Genomic DNA, 9,803 nt, shown 5'->3' with positions numbered 1-9,803 from the left:
TAATTGTCTAGTCTGTACAGGTTACTACACTAAAACAACTGTAATAATTGTCTAGTCTGTACAGGTTACTACACTAGCATACAAGTTCTTATTGTCCAGTCTGTACAGGTTACTACACTAAAACACCTGTAATAATTGTCTAGTCTGTACAGGTTACTACACTAAAACAACTGTAATAATTGTCTAGTCTGTACAGGTTACTACACTAGCATACATGTTCTTATTGTCCAGTCTGTACAGGTTACTACACTAGCATACAAGTTCTAATTGTCCAGTCTGTACAGGTTACTACACTAAAACAACTGTAATAATTGTCTAGTCTGTATAGGTTACTACACTAGCATACAAGTTCTAATTGTCTAGTCTGTACAGGCGACTACACTAGCATACATGTTCTAATTATCCAATCTGTATGCGCTATTTTACTAAATGATCAAATGTCATTATCAATCAACAAATATTTACACAAAGGTAATTGCTCAAATATATCTAATGTCTGGTATTGACACACTGTAAACAAATGCTGTTAATACGGTGGTAAATGTAATTGTGGCCACAGTCCGTATCAATAGGCTATATATTATTTTCAATGGTTAAGTAGATAGTATAAAAAGTTCCATTAATTTTCTGGAAATATTATCTAATTGAAGTATGGATTTGTGTTACAAATTACTTAATGCAGCTAACTGTTCATTACTGATTCCATATAGTTATGGATTTTACATACCAGCAGGTGACAAGTCTCACAGCCTCTGATATAATCACATATACAGCCTCCCACACATTATAGTCTCACAGCATCTGATACATCACATAAACAGCCTCCCACACATTACGGTCACACAGCCTCTGATACATCACATATACAGCCTCCCACACATTACAGTCACACAGCCTCTGATACATCACATATACAGCATCCCACACATTACACACAGCATCTAATCCATCACATATACAGCCTTCCTCACATTACAGTCACTCAGCCTCTGATACATCACATATACAGCCTCCAACACATTACAGTCACACAGCCTCTGATACATCACATATACAGCATCCCACACATTACACACAGCATCTAATACATCACATATACAGCCTTCCTCACATTACAGTCACACAGCCTCTGATACATCACATATACAGCCTCCCACACATTCCAGTCACACAGCCTCTGATACATCACATATACAACCTCCCACACATTACAGTCACACAGCATCTGATACATGACATATACAGCCTTCCTCACATTACAGTCACACAGCCTCTTATACATCACATATACAGCCTCCCACACATTACAGTCACACAGCATCTGATACATTACATATACAGCCTCCCACACATTACAGTCACACAGCATCTGATACATTACATATACAGCCTCCCACACATTACAGTCACTAAGCCTCTGATACATCACATATACAGCATCCCACACATTACACTCAGGCTCTGATACAGCCTCCCTCACATTACAGTCACACAGTCACTGATACATCACATATACAACCTCCCACACATTACAGTCCCACAGCATCTGATACATCACATAAACAGCCTCCCACACATTACGGTCACAAAGCCTCTGATACATCACATATACAACCTCGCACACATTACAGTCACACAGCATCTGATACATTACATATACAGCCTCCCACACATTACACTCAGGCTCTGATACAGACTCCCTCACATTACAGTCACACAGTCACTGATACATAACATATACAGCCTCCCACACATTACACTCAGGCTCTGATACAGACTCCCTCACATTACAGTCACACAGACACTGATACATCACATATACAGCATCCCACACATTACACTCAGTCTCTGATACAGCCTCCCTCACATTACAGTCACACAGACACTGATACATCACATATACAGCCCCCCACACATTACAGTCACTAAGCCTCTGTTACATCACATATACAGCCTCCCATACATTACAGTCACACAGCCTCTGATACATCCCATATAGCCTCCCTCACATAACAGTCACACAGTCACTGATACATCACATATAGCCTCCCACACATTATAGTCACACAGTCACTGATACATCACATATACAGCCTCCCTCACAAAACAGTCACACAGTCACTTATACATCACATATAGCCTCCCTCACATAACAGTCACACTGTCACTGATACATCTCATATACACCCCACACATTATAGTCACACAGCATCTGATACATCTCATATACAGCATCCCACACATTACACTCAGGCTCTGATACAGCCTCCCTCACATTACACACAGCCTCTGATACATCACATATAACCCATGAACACAGGAAGTTGGGCTGTGTCCTGAAGTAATAAAGGTGAGAATTTAGCCATATTCCACCAATATTAAATAACTTGAATGTCTGGCACATTTACCCCCTTATGATAACCCAGAATAAAGGAACTAAACCAGCAGCACAATTCGTTAATTAAATTCTCCTTTATTAGATCAAGTAATTACAGCAACCTAAATATCCCCCGAGGAATACATGATTCCTTAGAGTGTGCGGAATTAATGTTTTCCAGGGGGTTTGGGGTTACATGTTTATCTACAGGGTGTCAGAACAGTGTTGGTATGAAGGTGTCAGAATTCAAGCTTATCTCAGGTGTTGGGATTCATGTTGATCTCGGGTGTGGAGTCTTATCTCAGGTGTGGGAATTCGTGTTTATTTCTGGTGTGGGGATTCATGTTTATTTCTGGTGCGGGGATTCATGTTTATTTCTGGTGTGGGGATTCATGTTTATTTCTAGTGTGGGGATTCATGTTTATTTCTGGTGTGGGGATTCATGTTTATTTCTGGTGTGGGGATTCATGTTTATTTCTGGTGTGGGGATTCATGTTTATTTCTGGTGTGGGGATTCATGTTTATTTCTGGTGTGGGGATTCATGTTTATTTCTGGTGTGGGGATTCATGTTTATTTCTGGTGTGGGGATTCATGTTTATTTCTGGTGTGGGGATTCATGTTTATTTCTGGTGTGGGGATTCATGTTTATTTCTGGTGTGGGGATTCATGTTTATTTCTGGTGTGGGGATTCATGTTTATTTCTGGTGTGGGGATTCATGTTTATTTCTGGTGTGGGGATTCATGTTTATTTCTGGTGTGGGGATTCATGTTTATTTCTGGTGTGGGGATTCATGTTTATTTCTGGTGTGGGGATTCATGTTTATTTCTGGTGTGGGGATTCATGTTTATTTCTGGTGTGGGGATTCATGTTTATTTCTGGTGTGGGGATTCATGTTTATTTCTGGTGTGGGGATTCATGTTTATTTCAGGTGTGGGGATTCATGTTTATTTCAGGTGTGGGGATTCATGTTTATTTCAGGTGTGGGGATTCATGTTTATTTCAGGTGTGGGGATTCATGTTTATTTCAGGTGTGGGGATTCATGTTTATTTCAGGTGTGGGGATTCATGTTTATTTCAGGTGTGGGGATTCATGTTTATTTCAGGTGTGGGGATTCATGTTTATTTCAGGTGTGGGGATTCATGTTTATTTCAGGTGTGGGGATTCATGTTTATTTCAGGTGTGGGGATTCATGTTTATCCCAAGTGTTTGCTAGTTTTTGCTAGAGTATAAGGAAGTGACTAATGAGAAAATTGAGGTGTGGGATATGTTTACCTGAAGAGTGTGGAATCCAAGCTTATTTTGGAGCAATGAGGCTTTTAGGGCTTACGATGATCAGACATGTGTAATAAATACATTTTAAATAATTTTGAACTAAAAATATTTGTAACAACCCAAATTATGAAAGAAATTGAGTCACATAGTAACATTTCTGATGCCTGTTGATTTGAAAACATAAATCACATTTCATATTGAATGAATTTAAATTAGAATGTCAAATGAGGTTGATTTGATAGACAAAAAGTATCAATGTTTATAAATTCTTATTTTTTAATTTGTAGATTCATAGGATGTCAACATTCCATCTAGAGGCCAACACGTACAAATCTAATTCTACCATACACCTATCACACGAGGTAACAAACTCTGTCATAACATGTTGGTATAAACATAAGTACACATGTCCAAAGCAAATTTCTCCTAACTAAAGTTGTATGTGGGAAAAATTAACATGCTAATTTTATACTGAACCTATGAAAATGTTAATACAATTAATTATTTATTTTGTTTATCACTTCAAAAGCAAAAATATCTAACTTCCAAATATGGACATTTTGCTCACAAACAACTTTAGTGCCCACAGGTGAGCAGTTAAACTTAATCATGTGAGCAATCAACCTTATTTGCATACTAAAATGGGAGTAAAACTAATGTAAGAAATTCTTTTGTAAGCAAGACATGCGTTGATTTGTGGTGTGGGTAAAAAAAAGCACATGGCTGGCTCTGCTGAAGAAACTGAATTTTTTACTTTCCTAAAAATGAAGCCAAAAATATGTCTGACTATTAACCGATAATAGACAACAAAATACATGTGTATTTTTAATCACAAAAAGATCTTATCAATACTTTATCAACAAATGCATATGGAATTGTGAACTTTACCCATTGGTGGGGTGGTCCTGAGAGTATAGGTGATCGAGGATCGTTGTTATCCAAATGAGGGATGTTTTCCTGAGGATGGGGATGCAGTGTTTTTCTTAAGGTCTGATGGTTGGGATAAGTGTTGTCATGAGGGTCTGGGGATCAGAGTTTTTCTTTGGGGTGGCAATTCTTTGTTTTCCTGAAGGTCTGAGGGTGGGGATACATGTAAACAACTACTCCCCCGTGTAAAATCCCAACCGTAATATATTATATGCTCCGGTTTGATGTTTGGTTCCTTATGTCACAATGAGTTTGAATTCCAGCACATCAGTAATATTACCACACACTTATAAAGTCAGATCACCATGTTGTTTTCCTAAAGGGTCTGAGGGATGGGGATACATGTTTTCCTGAAGAGTCAGAGGGGTGGGGATCAGTGTTTTTCTGAAGGGTCAGAAGGATGGGGATCAGTGTTTTTCTGAAGGGTCAGAAGGATGGGGATCAGTGTTTTTCTGAAGAGTCTGAGGGATAGGGATCAGTATTTTCCTGAAGGGTCAGAGGGGTGGGGATACATGATTTCTTGAAGGGTCTGAGGGATGGGGTCACATGTTTTCCTGAAGGGTCAGAGGGGTGGGGATCAGTGTTTTCTTGAAGGGTCAGAGGGGTGGGGATCAGTGTTTTCCTGAAGGGTCTGAGGGGTGGGGATCAGTGTTTTCCTGAAGGGTCTTTGGGGTAGGGATCAGTATTTTCCTTAAGTTTCCAAGGGATGGTAGTCAGTGTTTTCCTGAAGGGTCTGAGGGTTGGGATCATGTAGTGTTTTCTTGAAGGTTTGAGGGTGGGTATTAGTGTTTTTCTGAAGGGTCTGAGGGTTGGGGATCAGTGATTTCTTATGAGGTGTGATTCCCTGTGGATGCATAATCAGCACTTTACAGATAAGTGCATCAGGGGGCCAGCGTGATTTAAGCATAGGGTTAGACAAAGGTTACACCTTCAGATTAGATGTTGATATTTTCTCCCTTGGTATATGGTACTAAGGCTCCACTTGTTAGCTTGACAGGACGTGTCTGATACATTTCATTGACTTAAGATGGAAAGTATGTCACTATGTGATTCAACTTAAGGATGTCCTTCAGGAATGTCTTTAAAGCTATCTGAAATAATTTCATACCAGGTATTTCTGAGAAAAACTTGTACCATTTATAAGACATATTTTATTTTTATTTTTAAAAAAATAATGTTTTTTTGAGTTGATTAAGTAAAAATACCAACATATTCTTTCATTGTCTAAATATTACAGATGGATGATTAACCGATTAATACAATGACTACATTTTAGATTTGAAATTTTAAAGAAAAGGACAATATTTTGGCACAACATTTAAAAGAAAAGTTTCTCTCCCCTTTTTTCATTTCTGAAATGTTTTGGAACTCTGCAATTAGACATTGCTTGGCAGTAACTTTTGCAATTTGAAAGTTGGCTATCACTTTCATTTTAATATCACTGAAAATTCCAAAATTGGGTATGGTGGGAGAGCTGAGAATGGTTGCTACCAACCTGTTGAAAGCCTCTTAAATCAAAGTTTTCTTATCTGTAAGAGAATACTGGACATGGGTTTGAAAGTGTTTGTATACCTGTACTGAGTATCACTATAGCTGATCAATGATCACAGTATACACACATTACAGACACCATGTGCTCAAACAAGTCTGAATCAGTTCAGCTAAATCTTACCTTGTAAACAACTACTCCACCGTGTAAAATACTCCCCGACCGTAATATGCTCCGGTTTGATGTGTGCATGGGTCCTCATATCACACTGAGTTTGAATTCCAGCACATCAGTAATATTACCACACACATATAAAGTCAGATCACCATGTTGTTAAAGGGGGTGCACATGTACTACACCACAAAAAAAACATTCCTGACTTTACAAAGGTTTGACAACGAGTGACCACAAGGAGGTCCTGAGGAAGGAGGTTGTAAGGTGGAAATCCCTGCCTGGTCTCTACTCACCTAGTGTCACCAGTTGTGTGCTGATGTTTGTAATCTGCTGTTATTGAGGTGTAAACAGGCGTCCTGATATAGACACACAATGGTTAACACTTCCGCTATAGTACACAGTACAAGCTGTGGTCCTGTGTACATGTGTGTTACACACGTTGTGGTCCTGTGTACATGTGTATTGCACACATTAGCGGCCACTATATATAGTACATTCCTGTGACGGGCCTTATCAGGCTGTGAAGAGCATCAAAGGCACAACTTTTCAATCAATATAAAAAATGTAATTTAATTAGAGTGACAGAATTCACTGAAACCATTCCTTCTCCTCCGTGTCTCTTAATATTAACCGGCCATTTCCTTTGTTGTGACCAATACCTCAATACCTGGAATACCTGGTAATGATGAAAAATATTGGAACAATGTTGAAATTTCCTTGTTTTGGGATAACCCAGAACAAAATTAATACACTGACTGTTTACAATACCATCCAAGGGCTATAGCTACACTGCCACCACATGTAAGTCAGGCTTACCTCCAGTAAAGATCCTTTCACTCATGTCCAAATGTCGATTAATCCTGTTATGTATGATCAGAGATTTTCCTGAGTAACACACCTGGTGCTGTACAGAGACGCTCACACACTACACTGTATAGCTGGTGTGACTACCCTACATCTGCTATTCCGCCCTCACACACTTTACTGTATAGCTTGTGTGACACCCTACATCTGCTATTCCGCCCTCACACACTACACTGTATAGCTGGTGTGACTACCCTACATCTGCTATTCCGCACTCACACACTACACTGTATAGCTGGTGTGACTATTCCACGGCCCACATTTTACTCCTGGTTATCACTTGTTGCATTATCCTTGTAATGATATATGATCGGAGTATGACATGGTCAGAGGTTACAGCTACCAGTACAAGACATGTATACCTATATAATGATGGTATGGAATGAGCGCTATCAGCAGTTCTCCTGGGAGCTATATACCAGATACTTGCAATTTCACCTGCAACACTATGTACTCCATTCAACACTTTCCATGACCCTTCTAAACATACACTTTCAAGGTTTATATGATGTATTAATTTTAATGGTTCTTAAGTGTATCATATGGACTATGGGAAGTCTATTAAATAACATGGTTAAACCATGAAAGGAAAGCCTTTTAACCATGAGAAGCAGGTCTTGTTATTACATGGTTAAAACCATGTTAGGTAGGTCTTTTATTTCAAGGTTAAAAACTGGAAAAGCTGAGTCTTGCTATACCATGGTTAAAACATGTGAGCCTTATTACAATACTAATACATGGTTAAAACCATGAGAGGCAGGTTTCAATGTAAATCATGAGACAAAATTTAAACTTAAAAGTCTTATTACATGGTTATAATTATCACAGGCGGATATTTTTTATTTCATGGTTTAAACCATAAAAGGCAGGTCTTGTTATTTCGTGGGTAAAACCATGAGAGGCAGGTTTCAATGTAAACAACAAGAGGAAAGTCTTAGGTTACATGGTTATAACTATCAGATCAGTGGCAGGTAGTTTATTCAATGGTTAAAACCATGAGGTAAATCTTGTTAATATATATGGTTAAAACCATGAGGTAAATCTTGTTAATATAAATGGTTAAAACCATGAGGTAAATCTTGTTAATATATATGGTTAAAACCATGAGGTAAATCTTGTTAATATATATGGTTAAAACCATGAGGTAAATCTTGTTAATATAAATGGTTAAAACCATGAGGTAAATCTTGTTAATATATATGGTTAAAACCATGAGGTAAATCTTGTTAATATATATGGTTAAAACCATGAGGTAAATCTTGTTAATATATATGGTTAAAACCATGAGGTAAATCTTGTTAATATATATGGTTAAAACCATGAGGTAAATCTTGTTAATATATATGGTTAAAACCATGAGGTAAATCTTGTTAATATATATGGTTAAAACCATGAGGTAAATCTTGTTAATATATATGGTTAAAACCATGAGGTAAATCTTGTTAATATATATAGTTAAAACAATGAGAGGTATACATTTTTATGGTTACCATGTGAGGAACGTCTTGTTAAATTAAGAATGTTTCACTTTAAACTGACTTGAGTATTTTGTACTAATAATGTCGTTAACAATCCCTACAGCATCGTAATTCTGTGCGTGGTCTTGGGTGTTGTATCTACACGATCATATCTGGTAAGGTTTATCATTTCACAACAATTTCACAACAAAAGACATTTTGCAAATGAATTAATCAAGAAAACCTTGCATACAGCCTGCTTCCAAAATATCATATTCACCATACCTCCAAAAGTGAGGCTCAAATTTCTGCATGTAAAAGCAACTGTTTATGTGAGGCTTCTAAAAACGTATCGTTTTACAAGATGAATATTACATGACATATCACTTCACATGATAATTCTCTACAGTTTGTTTGAGTGTGCTAGCTAGGGCTCCTATTGAAAGGTAAATGTATAATGACAAAATAGAAAGTAAACTGCTGCAGTTGTGATTAAACACAACTGCAAATTTCAAGTTGAACATCTGTTTAAAAAAGTAGCATGTTAATTGATGCTGGTTATCCATTCAGTGAACAAGTCTGGTCGTCAGGCCCACATATATATAACTTGTTTTGTCTCTGCTGAAGAGTGACTTCTAAAGCACTAGTGTAGTACATACATACTCGTTATCACTACAATTTACCTGTCCTTCTCCTTCCCATAGACCAAATATTGTGCCATGCTAAACTTATTCCTCACTTAGTTAACACAAAAGTCTATTCATTATCTATTCTTTGTATGCAAAGTCTATTTATTATCTATTCTTTGTACACAAAGTCTATTCATTATCTATTCTTTGTACACAAAGTCTATTTACCAAGTCACTTTTGTACAAAAAAAGTTACTTTGAAGGAAAACAGAAGTTAAGGTATAAGGGTGGTTACCACAGAAACAAAACACATGCCTAAACAGATGTATTTCTGTAACCATTGCACTCAATTTGATGTACATCATCTACAACCCAGGTGGCCAGTAAATGCCAAGCAGTGATGATACAGCAGAAAGTCAGAGAAAATAAATATCTAAATACCTCCTTCATCAAATAATACCTTTGGTGGAAAAGAAAGAAAATAAAAAAAAAAAAAATCAAATAACTTATATATCTCATTATTATCATATTTCAATTTTTTAATTATTTCATCATTTCACATATCTCATTCTACTGATGATATATTGGCCAAATCTTGTTGATGTGACAAA

At 37.3% G+C, this 9,803-nt stretch overlaps 1 protein-coding gene across 6 annotated transcripts in view; it reads right to left on the bottom strand.

The window, feature by feature from the left end:
• The window catches only part of LOC110443021 (zinc finger CCCH domain-containing protein 10-like), a 138,277-nt gene that overhangs the window by 53,198 nt on the left and 75,276 nt on the right, over positions 1-9,803 (bottom strand). Inside the window, exon 1 of one of the 6 annotated variants that reach the window (XM_021486967.1) lies at positions 6,536-7,336. The exons of 3 other annotated variants lie outside the window; for them this stretch is intronic. The gene's annotated coding sequence lies outside the window, so the exon portion shown is untranslated. Of the gene's footprint in view, positions 1-6,251; positions 6,333-6,535; positions 7,337-9,803 lie in introns of those variants that run through there. 2 more of the 6 variants (XM_021486962.1, XM_021486968.1) reach the window with 2 other exon arrangements.

This window comes from Mizuhopecten yessoensis, unplaced genomic scaffold, assembly GCF_002113885.1.
Source record: "Mizuhopecten yessoensis strain PY_sf001 unplaced genomic scaffold, ASM211388v2 scaffold716321, whole genome shotgun sequence".
In the NCBI taxonomy this organism is placed as follows: Eukaryota; Metazoa; Mollusca; class Bivalvia; order Pectinida; family Pectinidae; genus Mizuhopecten; species Mizuhopecten yessoensis.
Note: the sequence above shows the minus strand (reverse complement) of the source record. Positions and strands in the feature narration are given on the sequence as shown.